This window comes from Aquila chrysaetos, chromosome 24 (assembly GCF_900496995.4).
Source record: "Aquila chrysaetos chrysaetos chromosome 24, bAquChr1.4, whole genome shotgun sequence".
In the NCBI taxonomy this organism is placed as follows: Eukaryota; Metazoa; Chordata; class Aves; order Accipitriformes; family Accipitridae; genus Aquila; species Aquila chrysaetos.
Window position 1 is genome coordinate 5,655,075 of NC_044027.1, and position 27,157 is coordinate 5,682,231.

Here is a 27,157-nt window from a genome sequence, read left to right on the forward strand (position 1 = left end):
CCGCCCCCTCGCGCAGGTATAAAAGGCCGGGCGGGGGCAGCCGCCCCTCACTGAGGCGATGAGGTGTGGTGGGGTTGGGGTGGGTGTCTTCTCCTCATTTTTTGTTCTATATTTTCTTTGTATGTTAGCTTTAACTCCTGGGCTGCTCTGTGGATACTGGAGGTGGGATGAAATCTAAGTCTAAAGTACCCTGCAGCAGGTGCTGGCAGGGCAAACTGCAGACCTGGGGTCTTCAACAGCTCTTGGAGGGTCCCAGGGACACCAAGGGACCTGCAGGAGTGGAGGAAGCCTCCCCTGAGCCTTCTCTGCATGGAGCTGCTGTCTGTGTTAGAGCTGTTTTCTTTGAAAGCAAATGAGCAGACTAATGGGCCTGAAACAGCTTCTTAGGCTTTTTCCTATTTAGAGTTAGAAATAACAGCCTGAAAACTCAAGCTTGAGAGAGCTCAGAAGAAGGTCGTGTAGTCCAGCTCCTGTTCAAAGTGGTGTGAGCCAGGAGTTCAAACCAGGGGACTCAAGATATGGTTTAGGTTTGTAGGAGTGCTAGGTTTAAAAAAAAAAAAAAGTCTCCTTTTGTTTGCAGGAGGAATTAAGAAGCCTGAGTAGATGGGCACATGTGTTGTGGGGCTCCCCCAAACACTTGGCAATAGTTACAGTCTCATGAAATGCAGCTGCTTGTGATGAAAGGCACCAGCTGCTCTGCACTGGGAAGGGATGGAAACTGCAGGGAGAATTCAAAATATTTTAGCAGTAAGGGCTTCAGAAATTTAAATAGTAAAAAATAACTGAGTCTTTTTTCTTGTTCTGGGCATACAGTCAGGTCTGGCTCTGTTTTGTGGCACAATGCTTCACTGTGGGAGCGTCAGTTTGAGAAGGGCAACTGTCCTGCTGCTTCTTGTAGGTGTTGGGTGCTTTCCTATTTCTGTTCTAGCTGTTCAGCTTTAGCACCCAAAGCGATTGCAAGCTCACGGAGACTACCTAGAAGCAAGACTGAAGCAACTGTATAATGGGGAAGTCTAAGATCAGCTTTCCAGTCTTTAAATGCTTTGTACTTAAATATGGCACTGAGCTCTCAGCAAACAGATGGTTTGACCTTCCTTCTGTCTTAGTTGTCAGAGCGGGTTGGGCTGTGAGTCGCTGAGTGTTTGTCTGGGAGCGGAGCGGGGTGGCCATGCCATCTGGCGTGTGGCTCTGGACGTGCTGGATCACACTGATTGTCAGCTTTTGGGATGGATCCGGCGTCGATACAAGCAGCTCCCTGGCAGCACCTGCGTGATTCAGAGCCCAAGCGATGAAAAACAGCTCTTGGAAGGAAAAAGGCTCAGTGTGGTGTTGTTGTGCTGTTGGATGCAATCACACAGTCCAGAATAAAACCCTACATTTTAAGGAGCAGTCCTGCGATGGTCATGACAAATGACTCGAGGAGACCAAATGGAGTTTGTTCTCCTTATGTCCGTGGCATTTAAAAGCCAGCGGGCTGTGCAGTTGTACTTTGTATTGCGTCATCATGCCAAAGTCAAGTAATTGATGGGACCAGTAACAATCTATATGAGAGCATTAAATGCCTTGGGAAAATGAAAGGGACCCCAGGGAGCCTTTGGCATCTGTCACTGACACTTTTGGGAAGGAGGAGAATAGCGATTGCTGTGCAGAGTTTGACCTGGGCTGGCTTTCGTAGCCAGGGTGTGTGGGTGAATCTTCTGGTCTCCAACAGGCCTAGGTATTTTTGAGTCACAGCCCTTTTTGTGCCTTAGTTTTGATGTTGTAAAGGAGGGGCACTGCAGGTTGTAGGCACAGGGGGAATTGCAGCTATGGATTTATAGAGGGACCCATCTGGCTGGGCTGGGTTGGTGCGAGATGTATCATTTTCTCTGAACAAGAAAATGACTTGTTGATCAGATGGTGGGGTGGCGGGGTTTCAGGTGGAGGGCGGGGGTGTGCTTGGAGGGCAATGTGCACCGCAAGGCAGCGGCCCTCCCCTTCTGTCCCTGATCTGTCTCGTTTCTGGATGAGTCACGTCCCTTCTGTCCCTACATGCAGCCAATGGGACAGAGATGGGATTGAAGCGGAAATTTGGGCCATGCTGGTATGGCCCACACTGGCACCAAACGTGGATTAGAGCCAAAGGTTCCTGCTCCTTCTGCACAAATGACTTTTGTCTTCAGCAGGCAGGAACACGCTGAGCCCCAGGCTGCTTACTGCATCCCTGCCCTTTCCTGGCCATATCTCCTGGGATAAACCACCAAATCCTGGTGTCCCATGTAGGCAATACTCAAAATAAAGTCATGAAAAGGGGAGGGATGGAGGCATGAATGAACCCTGCAGCATGCTGGCCGGTGTACCTGGGGAGCTGTTGGTAGGAAGAGCACACAGACATTCTCAGGCTTTTTATAATCAATAGATTGATCAGCCTTTACTTCCATGGCATCCTGGGGGAAGCCCTGGACTAGGCTGGATGGAGAGAGTGAGAGCTTTGTCTCAGCCACGGCCAGCAGTACAAGGGGGAATCTCCTGGCTCAGAGCTTTAAAAAGTGATCGTTTGCAGGATAAAATGGGGTTGAGCCCAGTGTGGGTTATTGCAGAACTGGTAGCAATGTTTTTTTTTGGGAGAGGTGATGGCCCTTAAAGCCCTTCATTCATGCTCAAGAAATTTTAGTGATGTGAGTTGGGGACAGTCACCATCTCTTCACGTCTCTGCCTGGGAAACAAGGTAGCATGAGAACATGGGTTTGCAGAGCTCTAGTCGTGGATTTCTGCAGAGCTTCACAAGAGGGCAGAAAATGGCTGCGGAAACGTCTGTGTGACAGTGACTTTCTGATGGAAAATTCTTAGGGACGCTGTGGTCTGCTCTGAGGCAGAAGCGTATTGCAGATTTGCCTGGAGAGCTGGCATAAACATGTAGCAGACAGCAAAAACAAGAGAAGCATCCCTGCCGTGAGCACCCTGTGTGAGTAGTTGTGTATTTCATATGAGCAGAGTCACAGCTATCCTCATCCCTCTGTCTCCTGGGGAGGGCAAAGGGGATTTATTCCAGATACAAGTATGGGTAAAGTGGGAAGGAGAAATGAAGCTACGGGAGGGTGTTTAACCAGGGTTGTGGGAGGTCGGAGAATGGATGGTTGGACACGGTTGTGTGGCTAGCTGTTCCTTCGCTCAGCTCAAGTTCAGCCCCTCTTGTCCCAGACACGCTGCTTCTCCTGTTTCCAGCAGTTCCCAAACAGGAACTGTGGTTTACACCAGTGCACTGGCCTGCAAATTGCTGTGGTGGAGGGAGAAGATATATGTTCTCTCTGGTGCATTCAAACCACCAGTCATCACCAGACGTGCATGGTGGAGTGTCCAGGGAGACCTATCGCCTTGAGTGTGCACAGCGGCTCTCAGGGTGGCTGATCTTTGCTTTGCTTAGATCTGGCCTAGGGAAAACCCTGCTTTGGCCAGGTCTAAAGCAAGCAGCCTTGGCCCTGGGGAGCTCCATATTTGCCAGCATCGAGGAAGCTGTAAGATGAATTTGTATGTGCAAAACTAAAGTCATCACCATGCGAACAGGTGCTTAAGCCCTGCTTCTCCAGCTCCTGTCAGGGTAGCCAGGGTGTGTTGAGATGTGTCATGTGTCTGGCACCACAGGGAGAAGCAGCCAGCAGTCCCAGCTTGTCCTTTCCTACAGGCTTCAACTGAGCCCCAGGCAACCGTTTTCCCAGAGCCAGGGGTCAAATGAGCACCTTTGAATCTTGACAAGGAGAGGGGAGCTGGGAGTGCTGATTTTTCACTCCTGCTCTTGTCCTAACAAGCTTATTGAACCTTGGGCTCTAACAACTCCGTAACAAGTTTCTCCGGGGCTGGGATGGGTGTTGCACGTTTTCCTTTTTTCCCCACTTCTGAAGTGGAGAGGACAACCTCGAGCTCTGGGTATTTATGCTCCCCTCCATCGATTTGTCTATAGGAACAGAGCCTAGGAGTCCTGACTTGCATGCTCCCCGCCGCCTGTAACCCCTACCCACTTGCTGCGGGAGCAGATGGTGAACTGTGCAGAGCAGACGGCCGCCTGAAACGAGCTTATGGTGTAAGCCTGCATGGCAGCCCCTGCGTGGGGAGTGCTCTGGGTTGCAAACTGGTACAACAGGGAGCAGAGCAAGGATGGATCCAGCATGCCAAGAATTAATCTTACCCTGCTTAAGTGCTGGGAGGAGGCTGGGGAAACACAGCAGGGCTGTTTGGACCTGGGCTTGAACTAAACATCCTGCAAAGTGAAGTCTTATCTCTTAAACCCTGATCTGTGAGGTGGGATTTGCCTGGGATGTCCTGGCAGCCAGGCTGACTCCCAGGGCAGCGCAGAGCTGGATCTAGGGCTGGTGGCACCTGGGCCACCAATTTTCCCTAGTGGTGACTCTGGCCTGGAGGTGGGACTTGCTCCCAGGGATCTGCTTTAGGAAATCGGTGCCAAAGTATTTAAAATAATTTACAGGCCAGTTTCACTGTTCCTTTTTTTTTTTTTTTTAAAGGAACTAAAAATATATCTTCAGTTGTAAAGCAAAATAAAAACACTGCCATCTTGCATTCCAGTTATTATACAGTAGCTGGCATTCTTTAGACAAAGCTTAAAATAACCATGAACATACCAGTGAAAATAAATGGGTGAGTCATGTTTGTTAATGCAGGATCAGAAGTATTGCTCTTGGCTCTCCTACTGTGTAACATCGCGTGCTCTCTCAAGCAGATACAAGGTTTTGGCTAGCCCCGTGAAAGAAAATTTGGGATCCATCAATTCCAGGTCCTCCTGAGTGGGAGCCTGTGTAAGAAGGTTTTAAACCAGGGACTATTTTTTACTTATTTGTACAATCTCTGGCACTGTGGTGTCACAAGCACCATGTAGTGTGAACTGTCAGTAGGAATTAGGCTTGTGCCTCACTCTTTGGCTGTGCAAGCCTGATTTTGAGGGATTAAATGGGGAAACTCACTCAAATACTCATCTCCAAAGCTGCTGGTGAGCTGGTCTGGCTCCTGCACTCCTCTCTGCTCCCGCTTTGTGCCTCCTCCTTGGGGCTGGAGTTGAGAAAGGAGGAGGATGGTACCAGCACCACGATTTCAGAAGTTGCTCATAGGCTTCAGGCTGCACGGGGTCCCTCATCTACTCTTTGACTACAAAGACCCCAAATTTCCCCTTTGGAAGGACTGCTAGTGCTGACATTTGGCTCTCTGCCTCTTGCCTGCAGTTGGACACAGAACGGGGCCAGCAGGATGTCATTAAAATCACATCTCAACCATTTTGGGGGCTGCTGGAGAGGCTGGACAGAGCAGCTATAGAAGTGGAGAGCAGTGACCCATGGTGATGTGCTGTTGGGCATGGCCTACTGGCTCGACGTCTGTCAAAGTCAACTCACTGCAGCCAAAGCAAGGGGAATTTGTGACCAGCAGGACAGATGCTGCATTTTTCCCTGTGAGTTAAACTCATGGAGGTTTCAGGGTGGTTTAAGGAGACATCAATGAACCTATGCGGAGCAGCTGTGATCTCCAGGGCTTAAAGACTTTGACAGCCCAGCTCTGCTGAATCTTGCTGGTGCTCTGGAAGGAGCTACCTTTCTGGCTGCCTGGAGGTGACTGTCCCTGCAGGAGGGACAGCTTGGTGCTCACATGTGTCTGCATCCCGCTGCCACGGTTCACAGCCTGCCCCGTTAGCACAAGCTGCAAATGACAGTGATTGAAGTCAGGCAGTGACATACGGCAGCTAGGGAGGTGAGAGACGGTGGTGTCGGCTGGCTGTGTTATGTAGTGGGGGCAGAGAGCTGCTGGAGGCAGCAAGTGCCATGTACTGGCCTTTTGTGAAAGGACAGATCCAGGCAATCAGAAAGGACTCCGGAGGAGACAGGGTACCTAACGTGGAAGATGCACAGCAAGGATTCAAGCAAGCAACTGGTCAAGGACCTTTCTGAAGGACCTGTAGTGAGATGTGAAGCAGAGTATGAGTGGAACCATAATCTGCATAATCCCTGCATAATCCATCTGCATTCAGGTACAGGCTCGCAACTGCCCCAGACATGTCCCAAGACTCCCTCTGCGAGGGTCTCAAGTGATGCAAGGTGGAGCTTAGCTCTGCCTTGAGGTGGTTTACACTGCATCTGGGTATGGACTTCAGCATCATCATTCTCTAATCATCCACCCATGGGCTTTCAAGATGGGAAATATGGGGTACATGTTGCCCCCCCAACCTTCGTCTTTTCTGATATCATCCTCCTACCTCAGGAGGATTTCCGTGTCTTCCTCTTTTCACGTCTTTAAATATCCTAGTCCAAATATTGGCCAGCAAGAGGGATTGCTTATGCTTCTAGTTAAGGAAGAAACCCAACCCACCAGGGACGGGTCGCACTGCCTGGTGCACTGTGATGGCTCCTGTATTTCTAGTGTGATGCTCTTTCTTACATATTGTGGCTATGGGTCCTTAGCTTGTGCTGTTCAGGACAGACACAAGCTGAGAACTACCACCTTGGGAGGAAAATCTGGGAAAAAAAAAAGATCAAAAAATAATCTCAGAGTGCTGCTGTGTGTTGCTGACAGAAAGCATTAGTGTTCAGTTCCTGGGATAGAGCTTGGCTTCATTAGAGAAGTTAGTAGTGATGCATATTAATTGAGGAGGAACACATTTTTGTTATTTATGAGGGAGAGTAATGCTTTTTCATATGAATATTTAATCAAGCACCCCCCTCCCCCCTGTTTATTTTTTCCTCCTTGTTTCAGCCAAGCTCAAGTGTGTTCCCAGGCAGAAGGAACCAAACTCGCTGCTGTGCCATCTAAAAAACCAGCCCTGGTTTGTGACCTCCCCTGTCTCAGGGGCTTAATGCTTCCATCTGTGGCTCTGTAATTCTTTGATTTTTATTATTGCCAATGTGCAAAGGGTCAGAGCACCCAGTCTGGTGTGAGATTTCACCTCATCTTGCTCCAGATGTTGCCTGCGAATGGTGCTCAGGCCCCGTAAGGCTGTCCAAAATCTCTTTATTCCTGCAGAGGCTGAAAATCACAGTTTGAAATCCCATTCCCTGCCTGGGTGTCTGTATCAGTTGGAGCAGGATCTTGGCATTAAGGCCAGCAACAAAGTGGGTCGAGATGTCTTCTACAAGAAGAGGTTCTGCTGGTGCTGGGTGTCCCCCAGGAGAACAGGTATGCTGTCCGCTTTCCTAAATGGCAGAAGAGATTTGAAATTAGAACTCCCTAAGTCCTTTTTCAGTAGAAATGCCTTGAGAAATGATTCCTCTCCTCCTACTTTGTTTTTATCCCTTTGGAGTTCTGGTGGTGGGTAGAGGAAGCTGCAAGAAATGTCAGGGCAACCCTGCTTGGCTGGAGGCATAGCTGAACATTTTGGGATGACAAAGTGGCCTTTTCTAATGTCCCCTGGCAAAGCAGAGGCAGAGGAGAGCTCCTTGTCTTGCCTCTGGACCCTGGCTGCCTGGCCACAGCCACCTTACATCCATTTCAGCTTGGCGTTCAGGGTGCATCAGGCTGCTTTGTGTTGATGTGATCAAGTCGTGTTGGACCTTTGGCCAACAGGGTGAGTGACTCCTTCCTCTGTTTTCCTTTGCCTCCAAAACAAAAGGGAAGAAGCCAGAGGCTGCTCTGCAGTTGTAGTCATTAGGGCTGTTCTCCTGCTTCTGTGACAATGTGCTAATTGCTTGCCTGGCCAGTGGGTCTGCTGGGCTGCTTGCTGCAGGAGACTGCTGGGGCTTTTTTGTTCTTGTTCCTCTTAGAAAAGCAAAATAAATATCTGCTTTTCCCCATCCCTTCTGGGTTCAGTGGGAAATGGGGTGTATCAGACTTGTGCTCCAGATGCCCAGAGAACAGGAGAACCACTAAGCCCCCTGCACTCCTTCTATGTGCACAACTTTGGGGAGCAGAGGAGAAAAATTCCTTCTTTGCCAGGACTGAGGATGAGTGCTGCTCTCTCCCTGGACTGGGGCAGTTTGGATTCACGTGCAGGATTCCCACTTTCCCCTTCTCTTAACCCCTGCAAAGTAAACAGGAGCTGGCAGCTCACAGCGAGCAACGTTTTGCAGAAGAGGAATTTGAACTCTGCTGAGCAGCTTTCTCACAGCAATAAGCTCCCGTGATTGCATCCCCTCTGCTGATGCAATGGCCTAGAAGTCATCTGAGCTGTCTCGCCAGTCAGCCTTGTGTCCGCCAGCCCTGCCTGAGTGGGGGCTGCACGCTCGCTTCCGCCTTGGGTGACTGTCAGCACACAACGGGCAAGGTTATTATGGGTGACAGCCTTGTCACCCTTCTGATAAATCACGCACCAGTGCAGTATCGATTGTGCTTAAATTCACTGAAGACAATAAATGACCCATCTCTCTATTTAGTTTTTTCTTAATAGAGAGAATGGTCTTGCTGTTAAAAATCCTGCCTTGGGTCTATCAGGAGCTAACGGTATTGGGCAGTTTCTGCTCACCTCGACTGGCAGCGTATTTTCCTCCTGCCCTGGAGCTGCGGTGGGGCTGGTGGGTGGCTGTGTGCAATGCTGCACGGAGGTGGCAGAGCCCCGCTTTGCCTGCAGGCAGCTCTGATGAGGTTTGGCAGCCCAGAAGAGCAGCCTCTGACTCCTCACCAAACATTTTTCTTTCTACTTCACATGGTTTGGCTAGATTGTAACCCCCAGAGGTGGGGGCAGACTGAGAAGACTTTCAGAGACCGGAGCGTGTGGGCAGGGACAGCCTGGGTGCCACTTCACTCCTCTTTCTCCTTCAGGGCTGCACTAGGGTTTAATTTGTCGTCCAGAGGGGAGTTTCTTTCTCCTGTCCCCCTTCCCAGGTGGTGCAAATGCTTGCCATTTACTCCTGACGTGGGTTTTGAGATCAGATTCCCGTAAAGCGTAGAAGCCTCTGAAATCTAGGGGAAATGGTGAAGCTGTCTTGGCTGGTCTGAGCTCAGAGCTTCTCTGTTGCATTGACCTCTGGGGTTTGCAAACCAGGGCACCGTATGACTAAGCCTCAGGAGGGTCATGAGGTAGAAGGCTGAGATCACACCCAAATCCCACAAAATCCATCAGCACTTTTCCTGCAGACTCTGCAAGGCAGGCAATACCCTTGTGTCCCATTTATAGCAGAGTCTAACAGTGAAAACACTCCGCCAGGAAGCAGAGGTTGAACCCCAGCCCAAGGGTGTTAAAATTCATCTCTGCCAAGGATGGAGAAACTTCATGGAGGGACGTCACTTAACAGCACCCACACCAAGCAGATATGATTTCCTGGGTAGTTCTTTCATGCAGAGACCTACTGGCCCCATAGGCTTCCATGGGGCATGCTTGCATAGCTGTTACTAAAAGGTTGACATTTGTGTGTATATAAAAGGATGGAAGTCACCAGCTCCTAGACTTGGATGAGCCTGGGTGCTGGACTCTGAGTTTGAGGATGGATCCTATATACTCTGCACCAGGGCTTACATCAGCCTTCCTGCCCCTGGAGCTGGTCATGGGTGGTGAGGGTGGCTGTGCAGAAGGCGGCTCTGTTCCGCGCCTCACTGGAGTGACATGCTCCTGTGGCTCTTGATAAAGTGACAACAAAGTCCTCAGCAGGAGGAGATGCATTATGGTATCGTAGCTTAAATGCCAACCTGCTTGGTGCTCATTGACTAGTCTTGTTAGCACTAGCTGTGGGACATGGAGAACCCCCTCCTCCCTCTGCGCCCCTGCGAGCATGCACCGTGAAGGGTTTCATGTAGGAAATAGAGCAGAAGGAATCGGGCATAGCATGTGTTCCTTCTAAAGATAGCACGCTGTAGCTTGCATCAAGGATCCTGCCACACTCGGCATCCACAACAACTCCATCACCCTCCCTTCGCGACGGGTCTCCCGGCATGCTGGAAGGATGCCAGACCTGGAGTTCCTGGGACTTTTCTGCCCTGCTGCAGTGGACTAGAAAACGTATACATAGAGCATGAAAAAGCAGGCGTTGGCGGTGGCTTGGGTGCTCACTGGCCACTGGTGCTGCAGGTGTGGTTTGGGGGGTCTGTGGCACACTGCTGTAAAGCGGGGTGCAGAGTACAGGGCTATTCCAGCCTTATCTGAGCACGGTTGTGTCACCTGTGTCACAGCACTGATATGCAGCCTCTGCCAGAGGACAGCAGCAACCCAGCCCTGTTTTATGGCCTTGATGTTGGCTGGTGGCCCCATGTGTCACTTAAATCAGCTCCAAGACTACCATAGTATGTCCCCAAGGTGCTTTTACAGGAATAGCTTGATTTTCCCACCCAAACCTTGTTTTCTCTCACCACCCTGGGTATTGGTGTCATGCTGGGATTCCCCACATACAGGGAACCCCGTGGAGGCTGGCTGCAGGCGCCGTCGGGCTACCAGAGCAGATGTAGGATCTGGGCCCAGGATATCTGCAGGATTGTTCAGCCCATTAAATCCAACCATGCTTGCTCGCCTGGAGGTCCTCCATCTGGCACGCTGAGTCTGAGCTTGCCAGGCTGTTGCTTCTGAGAAGGGACGTGGCAAAGGGGATGGGAGCTGGGAGAGGTGCTTGTTTCCAAAGTAAATCTCAAGCCGTACAGGTCATGGGTTGTTGTGTGTAACCCTGCACCTGTGCAGTTGCAACAGCAGAGTATTGCAAGGTCTCTCCAGCTATTCAGCACCCTATTTTGCATTAAAATCTGTAGGGTCTGGGGTTTTTGAGGGTCTAGCTGTGATTCATGGTGTCCTTGTGCTAGGTGCTGTGGAAGTATATAGTCCCTGTGAAAAGCTGGCCCTGTGAGAAAGCTGGGAGCAGGGGCTGACTCTCTTGCAATTAAAGGGAAGAAACCAGCATCTTGTAGCTCTCCCTCTCCCCATATGCCCTGCTATTGCAGAGCTCTGCCCTCTCCAAACAGCTGGGCCAGCCCTGCCGCAGAGCGGGATGAGGCTGACAGCTTTGCAGTGATCAAGAAACCAGAAAGAGAGAGGAAAAGACAGACAGTGTACCTGGGAAAAAGAAAATCATGTCAAGTCATGTTAAAGCAAGAGAATCAGTTGCTGCAGGCCTGGAAGGAAAGCACTGTCTGGAGTGAGGTCTCCTGGGGTTTGAAACATGTCCAGCCGTGCCTGCAGAAGGGCCACTTTCTTCACGTGGCCACGAATGCGCTGGATGGCATCATGGTCTTTCCATTTTGAGATCCGCTGTGTTGAGATGGGGAAGGAGAATCCCTTGCTGCGGGTTTCCTTATGGAGGAAGAGCAGGTTGGGGTATGGCAGAGAGCAGGAGGTGTTGGAGCACATAGAGGGGTACTGGAGACATCCCTGGCGTGTCTGGTCCCTCAGCCAAGTTATTAACTTCATTCTCACAAGCAGCAGTGCTGCACTGGGGGTACTGGACATTGCTGGGTTTCCTCAGTGAAGTGTGCCATGAAGAGGTGGGGAAGTATCTCATTGTGTGCAACAGCCCCACCTGAATGTATTTCTGGTGGGCTTTGGGTCCAGTCCAAGCTAAAATGAAGCCCTCAGACCCATTTCTCTTGCTCTATGAGTATGTCACAGAGTTGAGCGTTAAATGCACAACCAGGTGTAAAGGCAGCAGCCCTGAAACCTTCCCTCAACTACCTTCATCTGGCATAAATTCTCCCCTAGGCTCAATTTTTAGTTGATTGCTGGATTTTAGTGTTTACCATCACCTGCGCTCCCAGCCTCTCCCTATCAGGATCTGACTACCCACACCTCTGCTTTTTGTCCTGCTTTTTATGCTTGGTTGTTTTCTGAATCCAAACACGGTGCAACAAAACTGCATTTACCAGGGATTAGCTGAGCTAATCCCATAAATGTGGTTTTACTTAGTTATCAGAGGCAGGTCAGCGTATAGGACTTTCTTCTTTGCTCTACTGGGTCTGCCAAAGGGTTTGTAGATCCCTGTCCCCCTGAAATGAAAGGATGGGCTGCCGGGGAGACAAGCTTTTTTTCTTTTTAGGATTATTTTGATCAGGATAAGGAGAACAGCAGAGGTTCCTGCCTGGGCTTCCAGGTTCAATGTCCCCTTTTTTTACCTTCCTGTCTCTGCAACCCCCAATCACTGCAGATTTAATAGAAGAATTATTATTAAAAATAAACACAACCATGCTTAACAGAACGGGGTTAGCCACCACTGGGCTGAAGTCCCTGTTGACTGGATTTTTAAGTTTCCTGAAACAACATGTGCTGCTGCTCTAGCACTGTGGGTTTATTGTCTGCTTAGTTTTGCTTCTGTATTAATAACCCTCCCAAATGCCAGAAGACAAATAACTCCCAGCCAGGAGGGAGCTCAGCATAATGTGTCTTTTCATGGCAGGGCTGGTGGGGCACACACCTTTCCCCTCCGTGAGTTCAGCTGCGCACCCGGTTGTGTAAGTTGGTGGGGTGGGTAGAAAAACAGAGCTGCTGGAACGGGGACAGGCCCAGTCACCTCTGAGCTGGGCACTGAGATCTGCTCTTGCCTAGCAGGCGGTTTTGGGTGGTGGTCTCCAGGTGGCCAGTTAGAAGTGGTTGAAGGTGCTGTCATCAGGCACTGGTGACACCAAGGGGTGATGGAGTTTTGTGTGTTACTGGACACTCGATTCTCTCACTCCTGAGAAATCATCAGCTCTCCCATCCCAAGCTCTCCTCCATGCCGGGGGCTGGATGGGAAGGGAAGGGAAGGGAAGGGAAAGGAAGGGAAAAGAGGGCTGTTTTCTCTGTGTGTCTGTGATGACTCAGGTTGAAAATGTGAGCGTTGTTCCCATTGCACAGCTAAACGCATGACTGCACCCTGATGGGGTGGCCGTCTCCACCTTCCCCCTGATGCTATGTTCACACTGCTGAAGATTTGGAAAAAGAAAAACACCTCTCCAGCAGTCGCACAGCAGCACCTTAAAATAGAGGTGTGCTGGTGCATCACACATCCCCCATCACATCTCACCTGGTGAGATGATACTGGCCAGGCGCTTGAGTTAGGAATAGATCCTGCTGCAGCATGAGTGATGGAAATGGGGAGAATTCAGCTGTCCTTGTGCAAAGGCAACCAAAATGAGCTGGTGTTCTGCTCCCCCGGCAGCTGTAAGCTTGTGCCTTGCTGGGCTGAGAGGTGCCTGTGGTTTAGTGGCAGGGACATTGAGGTCAAATGCAAGATCTGCTCGTAGTTCCTGAGATGAGGCTGCTGGAGGAAACATTGTGCCTCAGTTTGCTATCTCTGAAGCAAGGGTAGCACTTTCAGCGGTAGCTTTTTGGAACAAAAGTGGTCTTTCAGTAGGTGAGTAGGCAAGACCTGACACAGTGGGCGGCAGAGCCTGGTGGAGGACTTTTGGGTATCGCATAAGGGTGCATTAGTAACACTCTGCTGTTACTGTGGTAGGGGTTGCCAGCATCAGCCCACAGAAGAAGAGATTGTCCCATTGTATGCAGGACTGATAAAAGGCCCAGAGATGTCTCCTTACTGTGCTAGGGATGCGTGTTGGATGCTGGTGGTGCTGCAGTGCTTTCCAAGCTCTCCAGGAAAGCTCTCTAGCAGTTATAGGCACATCTTGTGGTCAGCCAGGACCCGTGGCAAGGAGGGACAACCTCTTCTTGGTGTGGGGTCCATGGCAGGAGCTTAGGGCAACTGCTGCAGTTAGTTTGTGCCATTCAATGCCCCATCTTCATCCCAGTGCCAGACTCACTACTGGGGACATGGGTGGTGGGTTTGCTTGTTTGCTCCCCTTCATTTTCCAGCTCTTGGCTAGAGAGTTTGCAAGAAGTTTTGTTAATCTGGGAAGGGACGAATGGGTTTGGGTGGAGGCTCTGCCACAGCCAGGCTGCCTGATACTGTGTGACTAAATGTGGGGGCCAAATCTAATGCTTGGCCCTGGGTTTCTGTGTTGGGGCTATTTGGTTGCATTGCTGAACTTCGTGGAAAGGGTTTTTCTCAAAGCCCGTGCTGGGATCTCTCAGGCTTTTGGGAGTGTCGTCTCAAGGCGAGCAGGGCTGGCAATCAATGGTGCCAACTTCAGTTCGTCTCAACTTGCTTAATGGAATTTATAATCAATTTTCTTAACAGCCTTGGGTCTGAATGGCCTCCTAAGGACTTGAATTCTGGAAGTGCCAATTCTCTGAGCGCCCTAGGAAGAACAAAGGCTTGTCATTCTCCTAGCAGCTTCCTTTGCAGAGCAAAAAACAAACCTCCTTCTCCCAGCTGTGACTATAAAATGAACAAAAAAACCAAGGTGCAAAACATTTTGTCCCAAATCTTGTCCTTAATGATGTTGGTAGAAATGACAGGCTTTGAATAGATATAAAAGTGGGCTGTTAGGACCCGGAAGGATGCAGCTGGTGCCTTGTACAATGGAAAATAAGCTGGCTGGCAGCAGGCTAGCTGTGGGGTTACCGATGAGAAATGAAAGATGGTATCAGCTTCCTTCAGTGTTTCCCTATCAGCTGCTGCAGATGGACATATGGAGTTTAACCACCTCTAGATAATGTGGAGGTTAAATAGACATTTCTCTTAGAGGAGAGCACTCCTCAAATTGCAATTATGCCTGGGAAGGAACAAAGGCTCGTATCAGTCAGATATTTCTACAGCAGAGAGATTTGCTTCTGATTTTAATGCATGCAGCTCTGTAAGAGAGTCTGATTGGGAGCTGAAGGCGTCCAGGGGAAGACTCGTGGAAATCTGGGTTTTCTGCTTTCTGGAAAACGTCTCCATGCTTGTCACCCCCCCCCCCCCCCCCCCCCGGCATATGAGCAGAAGTTGAGAGGTGTTGGGGCTCTGCAGGTCACATCAGAGAAGGAGATGGGGATTGTGCGTGTGTGTAGGGAGGTGTCTAAATGTGCAGGCGAAGGGACCAGGCTGGGTGTCTGTGTGTCTTCACAGCCTCCCCAAGGACAGACTTCCTCACTGGCAAGGCAGAGAGATGAGTCCTGTAGCATCTGTATTAAAGCAGAGCTAATAACCAAGGGCAGCAGGTTTTCTGGATGAACTTGTTATGCTCGACTGAACTCTGGTCCCTGGACCTGTAAAGGTCAGTCTTTGAGCCTCACAAGTGAACCTTCCCATCCACCCAGTGATGGCAAAAAATAGTCTTTTTTCCTCTTATTTTCTCTGCCTATTTGTATAGTTGAGTCAGTCTGAGATGAGGAGCTAAAAGGCCACTCAGGGGATCCTCTGCTCTTTGTCCCCAGCATTGCTCTTGGGTGCCCACCTTTGCAGATGGAGATGGGAGCTGCTGTGGCAGTTTTGTCCCCCAAATCCCACAGCTCACACAATTTTCAGTCTCCAAAAACAGGAAAAAAAAAAGGAACAGATGAGAGAGAGAGATTGTGAATCTGAAGCCAGAATTTTTAACTCATCACCTAGGTATATGCCTGCACGACTGAAAAATTCACAAGCCTAATCCCTGGCTTTCCTACATGGGGAGTGCAGGAGAGCTTGTATAGCTGGAGGTCAGCAGAGCAGTATAAATAGAGCAACACAGAGATTATTAGGTAAAATGGAGAGAGTAGGGATTAATGCAAGAACCAGAAAGGATTTGGTCACTGCTGAGCTTGCCGTGCTTGGATAATGCACAGAAGCGGTTCCTGAGAAGAGCAGTGCAGCATCTTCATGGGATGTATCAAAAGTAATAGGTTCAGCATCGAACAAAATTGAAGGAGACAAATAGAAATTAAGTCAACAGCTTTCGCCAGCTGCATTTGTTCTGTCTTTCCACCACCTGGACCCAGCTGGTGTTAAAATAGGATAAGAAACAAACTCCTTGACCTCAGATGGCCGAGATTGATGGCTGTGTTTGCTCCAGGACAGTGTCAAGGGCTGTGGTGCAGTCTCTCCTTCAGCTGGCGATAAAGTTTTCTTCCTAAGCAAAATCACATTTTTCATTCAAACTCTGCATCTCAAGAAGAATTAATATGAAGCTGGGCTAAGCTGTGTGTCTGTATCCGGTAGGCTCAAGCGCTAAAATACTTGGCAGGGAGATGCTCCTCCTCTTCTCTCCTTCTTTTAAATGGTGGCTCCATTTCCATCATATTTTGAGCTGAGACCTCAAGATTTGCAGTTCAAAGACTATCTTCCGCAGCAGTGAAGGGGCTCTTTATGGGAGTGTCTGTAGGATGTAGCTAAATAAACTCAGCTGTGGAATAAAGAGGGAATGGAAGAAGTAGTGGAAATTTTGCACTGAGATGAGGTGTAATGTTGAAGATCTCCGCCGGCTCTGTTACAAACCAGGCTTGATATGGGAATTACAGGGCAAGAAGTTGTTTTATTTTAAACAGGGAGAAAGACACAATGAAAAGCCTTCCTGCTGGCCTTTAAATCTGTGTTTTGTACTAACATCGAACCAGATATGGGGAATCCCAGATCATTTTCTTAAACTCTTTGTCAAATAAGAATGGATTTAGTCTGTGCTTTGGGGACACACTCTGGGGGACGTTTCCCAAGAAATGGCTAAACTTAGGCTATTGGTATTTCAGAGCAGTCCTTTACCTGGGACAAGAATTTAGTAGCATGAAGCTCTTTTTGGGTGCTTTAATAGCAAGTCAGTATTTTAGAAGAGCTCATTGCAGCAGGTGGTGGGTGCTGAAAATTTCACCCCTCCTAGTTTAGTACAACTCTTGCAGGATGCTCTAATGAAGCCCAAGGGACCGGCTCATACATTGCATGGCACAGCTGGATCTCCAGACTGTGTCATCTTCCCTCATTGCTCTGGAGTGGGGACAGCTGGAAATAAGGTCAACTCCTTTCCTCAGCAAGGGAGAGGACATTGATTTGTGTGGGTGGTGGTGGGATGGAAGGGTAGGTTCTACTTAGAAAAGCGTTTATAATAATTTGCACTTACAGGCTGAACACATGCAGCTGGGACTTGGCTTCTTTCAAGATCTGGGATTTGGGGAGGATTCCGGGTAAATGCTCAGTACAACAAGCAGGAGCTGAAATCTGTCTTGACCAGCCCATCCTGTAACTTAAAAAAAACCAAACCCACATGCTGGGGAGCTGATGAACACCCCCATAATCTATCCTTTTCATTCTGCCTTTCCGAGTGCCTGGCACGGGCACACACTCCTTGTCACGCTGAGAGGGATATCCCCACCATGGGTGGCTGCATCCCCCCCTGCCCCACTGTCCCCATGCCGTGCCCTGTGGCTGTGTGCCGGGACAGCTTGCCAGAGACCCATGGGACACATGGGAGGCTGTTCCAGTGGCTGCACACAGACCCCAGGGTCACACTGCCTGTGTGGCTCAGCAAGATCAGGAGGCTTAATGAAGTCATCGAGAGATGTGTTGGGTATCCCTGAGTGCAGGATTTGGCCCAGATAATCCATCTGCCAATGAACATGTTGTAGCACAAAGCTCAGTAAATGAAGAATGCCGTATCAGCGTTGGAGCCTCCCTGGAGGCTGTGTGTCCTACATAGCCACAAAATGGCAGGAGGAGGTTACGTGACAACCTATAAACCTGCTCTCATTCTGGGTGATGCAGGGCGACTCGCTGGAACCACAGAAGATGCACTGATCCTGCACTGTCTGGGCTTGGTTTTCAACCAGTGTCAGCATCATGACCCTGAAACCATCTGTGTGCGTCTGTGGAGGACCTGGGTCCTGGGGAAGGCAGTCCCCCTGGATGCAGCTTGCAAAATACTAATGAAGAACCATCACTGAAGCACATTAATTTCTAATAAAAAGCACCGTCCACACTTGCCTGTGTCCCAGTTGTCCTCTGCGAACATGTGTGTGCATGCACACACACGCTCCCTCGCTGGCTTAGGTAACCAAGTTCACCATTTTGTATCCAAACTCTCTAATCTTACTAGAGATGTTCTAAATCCCATGTTTTATAGAATCATAGAATCACAGGATCATTTAGGTTGGAAAAGACCTTTAAGATCATCCAGTCCAGCTGTCAACCATGCCCAATAAACCATGTCCTGAAGTGCCTTGTCTATGCGAATATTTAATTCTGGTTTTGACTCCTATGAAGTATTTTATGTAGCATTATTATGAACACATTTTGGGGAATGAACTTCTCATCTTCTATTGCATTGTATCAGATTTTAGAAGAAGCAGAAAAAACTTGCTTTTAGCACCTAAGAGTTTTTGGCAGAAAAGAATCATTTTGGGGAAAATGAGGAGATGGGAAAGACTTGCTTCTGGGCATTTAATGTAAAGATCCTTATGGATCCGGCACCCTAATGGAACATATGAGCAAGGACCTTGGGCAGCAGGAACCTTAATTTTGCTAAAACTTTGCAAAGTTGCAGTGACTTCAGGGACAGCTCTTTGGAGATGATGGGGCCCATCCCACCAAAACTTTATATTCCTCAGAAAACATTTGTTGTTCTGCCTTAATGGTAACATGCAGCGGCAGCGTAGGGCAGCGGAGGTTTGAGCAGAATATTGTACAAAACAGGATCAGTATTGGCTATTGCATTGTTGGTGTAATACTAAGAAGAGAATGTTTAGGTGCTGTATGTTGAAAAATAGACAAAATAGCCTTGTAAAGAATCTTGTAACTTCATCCCTATGCTTTGTAGGATAAATCCTGCACCTCTAAGAACTTAAGCATTAATTTAAAAAAAAATATGTCTAGGGAAACTTAATGCAACAAGTAGCAGCTTAATTTGTCACAACTTACAAGTTTCCATGAATATTTTTTGTACAATGCTTGACTGCTTTAAAGGTTCTTGTGCACAGCATCCCTCCAGAGATGCCTTTCAGGCAAAATTATTCCACTGTGATACTGGATATGATACTGTTCTTTTAAATCTCTTTCATTAAATGTGCATGCACACACAGATCTCCCATTTTTTTCCTGAGATCTTCAAAAAAAGCATTGGAGCTGCTGCTGCAGGTACCTAATAGCTACATATGTAGCACTGGGTAGCAACTTCAGCAGCACTGGGAATATAAGAGGATCCCAAATATTTTTGATAGTATGATTTACATTATAATGCAGAGATTCAGGATTGCATCTGCCTTTCAGGAGCCTAGTAACTTCCTTTTGTCACCCTCCAGCAGCAGCCCTATATGACTGGGAATTACTGCATGGAGCAGCAAGGCTGGAAAATACCTTTTAGTTGACCTATGCTGTTAAGCCAGAAGCTAGGATGAGGTGTCAGGCTGAGCACAAGAAGCAGAGATTTGGAATTACCTATGAAAAATTCCCCTTCTGATCTTTCTGGGGGGAGAATAGAGGTTAACCAGGGACCACCTGGAGCAAAGAGATTCTGCAGGAGCATCTTCCTCCTGCTGCTGAGCAGCAGCCCCTGCGCCGGAGACTCCCAGGCTGTCGCTTGGGTGTAAGTTTACTCGGATGGGCTTTTTTTCTTTTCCCCAAGTAACCCAAGTGCTCCAGCCAAGTTAGAGTTTCCAGCCCTGCCAGCTGTGCCTGTGTCCCGCAGGGCACCCACTTGGCTCTGGTGTGTATTTGGGACCTCTTCAAAGAAACAGGAGGAAACGGGTGGTCCCAGCCCAGCAAACTCCCCATACACTCATCTTTTACCCATGATGTTAGAGCAAGGCAGCCTGTTTGGAGACTCAGAAGAAAGGGAGGCTGTAAACTTGAAACAGCAGTATCCCAGAAACCCCAGATGACCTGTGGATGTAGTAGGCTTTATCAGCCAGGGTCTGCATCCTGGCAAGAGTCTCTTCTGCGCTTTCCCACAGTACATCATATTAGTCATCCCTAATTATTCAGCTCTAGTTGAGCAAAGCCTTGTCTCTGTCTTTTTTTTTTTTTTTTTTTTTTTTTTAGCCTGAAAACCTATATTTAAATATGAAGGGGTGGGAGGCATTTTTAATCCCAGCTGGATAATTCCTAAAATGCACAGAGGTAAAGCCTTAGCAGACAGCTGCTGTGAGAATGTGCTGTTACGTTCCTCTGCTGCCTTGGGTGCGTAAAGCCAGGCTTGAGCGCAGCTTATGCCAGGCTCTGCCTTGCTCTGTGCCTCTTGGATGGCAGCTGGATTCTTTCTGCTAAGTTTTGCCATCATGTGCTGGATTTGTTGCGTACGTCTGTGTAGGGATGTTTGTGAAGCCTTTCTGGATTTACATGCTTCATTTCTACCTCGGTCCTGTCTTGGGTATCCCGTCTCGCCCACGCATGATGCCTCTTTCCCATCTCACTGTTTTAAGCCCATTAAACTGCATGATATTTAGGAGGCAGGGAAGTATTGTGGCTCAGCAGAGAGGGACAACAGAGCTGCAGTAAGCTCATATGCCATGGTGGCAAAGGGGCTTTTTTGGGGGTAAGTTCAGGAGAAGAAACTAGTTAGATTTGGGGATGTTTCTTGAGTAGCAAGAGAGATGAAGATGTGATACAGCCAGGAACACCCAACAGCGACCACAGACCAGACCTTGCCTCTCTCTTTTGTGAAAGGAGCCAGACATGAAATACTCTCTGAAATAGAAATACCACACATGCAATTTTGGCACAAGGGTCCAGAGCCCCAGGATACTTAAATGCCTGACTCAAGGCCACGTGGAAGGTGGTGGCAGAGTCTTCGAGGCTTCCTCCAGCCTATTTCCCACCCTCATCTCATCTTCATCACGGGCTGCCTCTCCATCCCATTAATTTGAGCTGGGGAGGCTTACTCTTGCCTTGTAACCTTGATTTGGAGTTTCATTATGAATTACTTGAGTCTCATGTGCCATTTTAAATTGATTCGTTATGCTAACTACTTGCCAAATGCATAATGAGGGTCTAAATCGGTCCGTATGTAACAAGGCAGCAATTCAATTATTCCTAACACTCACGCTCTGACAAAAGCCTCGATTATTGCTGTCACTTGCATTTTGGGACCTTCCTGCACACAGACACACACACACACAGTCCTTCGGAGGCACTTCATGGTTTCTAGCACCCGCCCTGTTATTTATTATTATTATAAACGTTGCTATTTTTGGCTTCCTCGCACATGAACACAGGGCTGGGAGTTTGCCCTGCAGGGATTTGTATTAATGAGAATTGGAGCAGCTTTCAGTGGGGATCGCTGCTCTGTCTCTTCCAATCCATTCACAAAGTCTGTGTGGCAGCTCTTAAAGACCGGTGGCAGAAATGAAAATTAATCAAATGAAGGGGCTATTAGCCACAGCACATCAAAGAGAGCCTGAAAGTCTTCAGACTGACCAGCTAAAAAAGCTTTTATCTCTTTCTAACAAATGTTAGAAATCCAGACACAACCATGATGGGCTCTAAAATGCCATTGGGGTGGTGTAAATAATTATAATCGCCACTCTAACCACGTCTTCCCTAGATTTCAAGGCACTCCACCAAGGAAGGTCAGTACCTGCAACCCATTTTACAGATGGGGAGACTGAGGCACCATTCCCCAAGGCCATTGCAGAGCCTCAGTGACAGGGATGAGGGGACGGGGGGTTTAGTCCCTTTTCCCCCAAATTTTGTGCATCACCTTGGGAAATAGTCCCAAAGTCATCTGTTTAATGGAATAATGAATGATGGGCTAAACCAGACCCAGATGTGGTCAAACCTCCTGGCTTTTCCCTGACCCTGATTTGCAGTTTAGGTACCTTTAAATGATGAAGCAGCCGCCAAAATATAGGTCCAGGATCTCCTCCTGTCCCTGGTCTCTGTCTTTATCCCTCTCCTTGAATCGGGCTGGTGGAGGAGGTGGTTGCAGTATTGCTCACATCACATTTTGGGGCATTCCTGCAAACTTTGGAGCTCAAAAAACCCTTTTACCTCTTTGCTTTGGAGATTCAGATGAGCAGAGAACAGCCTCAGGTCCAAACCTCAGTCTCTCCTCCACGCTGCAAAAAGCTGCGAGATGCTGGTAGCCGTAAGCTTTTCTTCCAAGCTCCCTCCTGATGAAATGTCAGTGCAAGGCAGCACCCCGTCCGCAGTGCCGCAGCTGACACTGGGGCTAGGAGCTGCCGTGAATCATCCTCATTAAAAAGCATTTCCAATTCAGCTTTGCAGAGATGCCTTGCACTGTCTTTGCTGCCATAATGGAGCTATTAAAAGCTCCCGTGTAAGGCAGGCGGCAAACAATAGACACAGGCAGGTACAACCTGAAACCCTGTTGCAGAGGGCATGGGGTGAAAAACACGTTTTCTCACCCATTTTCCATGCCAGGAGCAGAAGAAGGAGGCTGGACCTGCCAGCAGCATCTCCACGGTGCAGGGGCTGCTTCCTGGGGATGGAGGGACCTGGCCTTATGGCATAGGGGTTCCTAGGGAGGCTTATCGATAGGTGATGGTTGTCACCCAAATGTGGGTGAACTGGGAGGAAAGGTGTGTGTAGGGCCTATATGGCCAGCAGAGCTTCTTCAATATCCCACCATATCCCCAGACCCCCACTATCCACATGCCCTGGGCTCTGACATCATTGGGTTCCTGCAGTGCTGAACATGGTTGTGTATGTTGCAGAAATTGGAGGATTCAGCAGGATTTCCCTGTTGAATTCTGGCTTAAGATAACTGTTGAGCAAGGAGGGATCTTTTGGGTTGATTTTTCTCTAACAGGCACTGCCACCCTCATGCGTTTCCCAGCCGTGAGTCACATCTCATCCTCTGCTCTTCCCCCTCCCCGAAATCATCAAGCACCTCATGAGGTTTTTGGAAGATAATAATAGTATCTTGTGCAGGGTTTTTGCTGGCTCTGCTCTGCCTGAGGGCTGGAAACTCACCCTTTGGGTGAAAGGTGAGGGTCTTTCATTGCTGCTGGATGGCAGGAGTTGGGATCGGGGGAGAGGGAACCCAGCCCAGACACGACCACATCTGGCAAGACCATCCGGGCAGCTTCACAGCTAGTTGGGGCTACCTAGACATACTCCTCATGATGGATGAATGAAAAAGAAATAAATCCTGGCAATTAAAAAAGCATCGTCAGATTAACCATTTATTGGGAGGGGTGTCACATAGCTTTGCTCCCAAGGGGGCAGCTGCAGAAGTGTGTCCTGTTGGGGACCGCTGTGACACCTCGGCTCCCTCCCCGCTCCTTCTCCGCCTGAGATGATGGAAGCTCCCTTTGGGTCCCACTCCCGCCAGCATCTCCATGCTCTGCCTGCACTATGTTCCCATTGCTCTCTGGCCAAAATGACTTTACCAGGAGGAAAAGCTGTGAGAAAAGGCGAAGTCAACTGATTTCCTCTCTCTTGGCTGTTCTGGGTCTCATTTTGTGCTTCCCCAAGAGAAGAAGGGGAACAAAGCAGTGGAGAAAGAACAAGATTTGCATTAAAAAAGAAAGCAAGCAGCAGGCAAATAAGGTCAAAGGAAAAGAGAGAGGAGACTTTCAGTCATTTAGGGGAGAATTCTTCTTTTAAGAAGGCCTTCTCAAGTTTCTTCCCCTTTCTTGCTATCTCCAGGCTGTTAATAATTCAGTGATTTATATTTGCAGCAAAACCTTCCATCTCGGGAGTCATTTCTGTTTGTAATGACTTCAGCGAATTAATGGTGGGCACTGCCTTTTGAACTGAAATGAATTCCTTTGTGGAATTAAACTTTTCCTTGATATTCACTGATACTTTTTTCCATGTGTTCATTTATAATTGAGGTTTCTTAATTATTTTTTTAAGGGGAGGGTTAGAGGAAAGGAATAGCAAGACTCTTCCAGCGATGCTTTTTATGAAGGGTGAGCTGTGAAAGCGAAGCAGGCAGTGAGTCAGCATCCTCTCCTGCCTCTGCCGGCAGCCGAGCTGTTGCTGGGGTTACTGTCACAGGTGACAGAGCAGATCAGCCTGCCTGGTGTCCCCAAGCTGAGCGAGGACCTGTTTTTCCTAATGTATCAAAGAAAAAAAAAAAGCCAGGCTCCAGAAAGCACCCCCCACCAAAGACAACATCCCCAGACTGGTTATTTTGTTATTTGGGGCTTAGAGAAATGGAAAAGAGGAACGTGGTGGCTTTCACTTTTGCTTTGGAGGTTGCATAAGAAAAGTCATTTGAGAAATCTTGTGTTGTTAGCAGATCTTGTTCTTTATTACTAGCTCTTGCCAAAAAGGACATCGTTCAGCCCCTGTGGCACCCATAGGTGATCTCCTGGCAGGACTGTGTCACCCATCGCCCGTTGCCCAGCATTGCACCCCTTGGTCCCAATGAGAGGGCTTAAGAAGACAAAAAAGTGACTCATCTGCTACCCCTCACACCATTTTTGGCGTGTTCCTCCTTGTGAACACCCCGTGATACAAGGGTATTTCTGAGAAGGTTTTCAGGGTTTCTCAGAAACAGGCTGTGCAAGAAGGGGGTTCCTGGAGAAGAAGTGCTGTTGCTAAAAAGCAGGAAATCTGCTTAAAAATAAATCACAAGGTTGAGCTGCAGAGCTCAGGTCTTCCAACTCTCCTGCAGACTCCCTGTGATGCTGCACAAATTCCTTTGCTCCAAATTTTTGCTGGTTTGGGTTTCCCAGCTAGAAATGAAGGCTTTACCTAATGGCTGGGAAGCATTAAGGAGCTCCAGCTTTACCTGCAGGCTTTGCTGATCTACCAGCATCCAGATGTTACAGCTAAATGCAGATCTACTAGCATCCAGATGTTACAGCTAAATGCAAACAAACTTACTGCCTGTGTCTGCAAACTGCAAGCCATGAGCAAATGTGTCTCCCCTGCAGAAGATGACCCCCATATAATGTTATAGCTGAGGGAGGGCTTTTTATAACAAACCAGTTCCCAGCGCTGGTGATCGAGAATTAAACGCACTTGAAGATGGGGAGGACAGACAGAAGGGCCTTCAGGCAGAAGAGAATTTCACCTGGATTGTCAGCTAGAAAGCAAATGATGACAATATTAGCACTTAATGCAGGGTTTTTTTTGTGTTTCAAAGCACTGTACAAACATTAACTAATTAACTTAAGCCAGGAAGCCAGGGCTGCAGTAATGTGTTTTGCCTGGTGACCTGTGCAAGTTTTAATTTTCTATTTAGCCATTTCCTTTGAGACCAAAAACCCGAGGACCGTGTCACTGGGGGATCCAGCTCACTGGAGCATCCTTGTCTTTGTCATGTGGCTCTCTAATTGCAGCCAGGCAGCCACCCTGTTTCTTCCCTTGACTTTATTAAACTCTAATGGAATTTTGATGGCTTCAGAGTAATTATACCATAGTGAGTTTGCTCCTGTGTTTGTTAGAAGGTGAAACGTGATGACCTACAAAAGGGTTTTTCTGTCCCCTCTTGGCTCTCCCCTGTCTGTCGTCTTCCCCATTTTAACCACCAGCAGTTACACCTCTGGCAAAATCTATTGTGTGATTTCGGTGGAAACCAGAGAGCTTCCTTGTTTTGGTTTTTTGGGTTAGCATAGTCTCATGGGGCCTGTGGGTACCCAGAGCTGGGTCAGGCTCCCCCAATCCTGCTAGCCCTTAGGGGACTGGGATGCTCTGGGGGACAAGCCTGGCTCTCCAAAAGCTGGCTTGTCCCCAAGCTGAATTTATTGATGCTTGCATTAAGCTGCATTCCTCATGCTAGCTCGTTACTGACACCAAATTTGCTAAATGATGGGTCTTCCCCAAAGATGCCAAAGATGTGTAGTTGATGGAAATCATGTCCCACTTGAATACAACATGATGGCAATGCCTCATCCCTCATTATTTGCTCTGGGGCTGTGTCGATCAAACTCCTTCAAGCTCAGATTTCATCTCTTGCCTCTAACACGATGTTCACTGAACTGACAAATGAAAAGTCATGAAAAAATCGGGAGGATTGGGGAAGGGTGGAGAAATCCAAGAGACAAAAACCAGTTGGAAAGTCCTTGCCTGCTTTCCAGGCAGCACAGCGGCTGTCACGGGGATCCTGTGCTTGGGTGAGACAGCTCAGTGCCCTCAATAAATCTCCTCCTTGCCCAGCTCCCACTGATCTAATTGCTGGGAGGCCGCTGTGCCTGGTGACAGGGCAGAGGAGGGTTGAGGCAGGCTCCAACCCAGCTACCCAACACAGGAAAAATCACTTCATTTCTGTGATGCTATTTGTTTTTCTGAATATAACTGGCTAAAGAGTGGGAAAAAGGTGGAGAGTACATGTTTTAAAAATAAACATTTGAGCCTGTACAAGGAGTGCTTTGTGGCCCATGGTGGCTTATAGATTCTCCAGTATTTCTATGCAAAACAAGATCATATTACTTAAAAACAGAGTTGTTTGTGCAGCCAAAGGGAGTTAGGCACCAATTCACCCTGAATATCTTGAGCAGCCGCTGAAAATTCAACTTAAAATACTATTGTGAAGAGATCGATCCCGTATTTTAGGGCAAACTGCTCCGACCACATTCATTTAGATGGATGAGCCATTGCTGGATTTGGTTGTAGGGGCTGATAGCAAGAGTTTTCACTGCCGTGGGATGGCATTGTGGTTCGCTCAGCTTAAGGAGTATGCAAAGGCTGCGCCTTGCCTCGTGCCACCTCGCTGGGTGACTGTCACCAACTCCGACGAGAAGTGACATCCGTCGAATAAATTATTCAGGAGGTGAGCAGTCACCCCTCACCTGCATGATGGTTTTTGCTGCCAGAAATTGGGGCTTTCGTGTCTTTACGCCGAGGGTGTGTCCGACTCAGCACCGTTCTTCTCCCGACATTGCCTCGAGTCCCCAAGGAGTCCTCTGTCTTTCCTCCTCCCCATTGCTGAAATACTGGTTGTCTTCCACTGCTGTGGACATTTTTACCTTCATAATGAAAACACAGTAACGTTGCCCTGTTTTCTCCCTGGATTTGTGGTTAAATTGCTTTGTCAATGTAATCTTATACCTTAATGACCAAATAATGGTGTGCAACAGGAGCTGCATAAGAAGTCGCTGGGTATCATTTTGCTGTCATTGTGAAGGCCGTGGAACATGATCCCCATTACAGTAGAATTTGCATTAACATTGTTTGGCCACCATAATCCCACCCGGTTAATCATATTTTTAGGATATTAAAATAGGTCTAACTATATCCTGAGTTGTAACCCCTATATCCCCAAAGGGTTGGATGGGATTTAGCTCAGGCAGCTCCGTTATAGCCAACGGAGTCACTGAGTGAAATAACGGAGCAATGCAGAGTAACTTGGCTGATCTTTTTTAGCCACCAAATCTTGTTCTTTGCTGACCAAGTAATACTCTTGCTAAATCCACAGCATTGTAGAAAAAAAACCATATGAAAAATAGCTCCTGTCCATGCTCAGTTATTTTGGGTTAGCGGTTCAATTTTCACTTCCCCCAATCTATTAACAGTAATGACTGTTCTCTAAAGACGTGCTGCCTTTGGTAGCTGGACTGCAGCAGTCGGAGAGGATCCCAGAGTGTTTGGGGTCCTTTTGTGCTTGGTGCTAA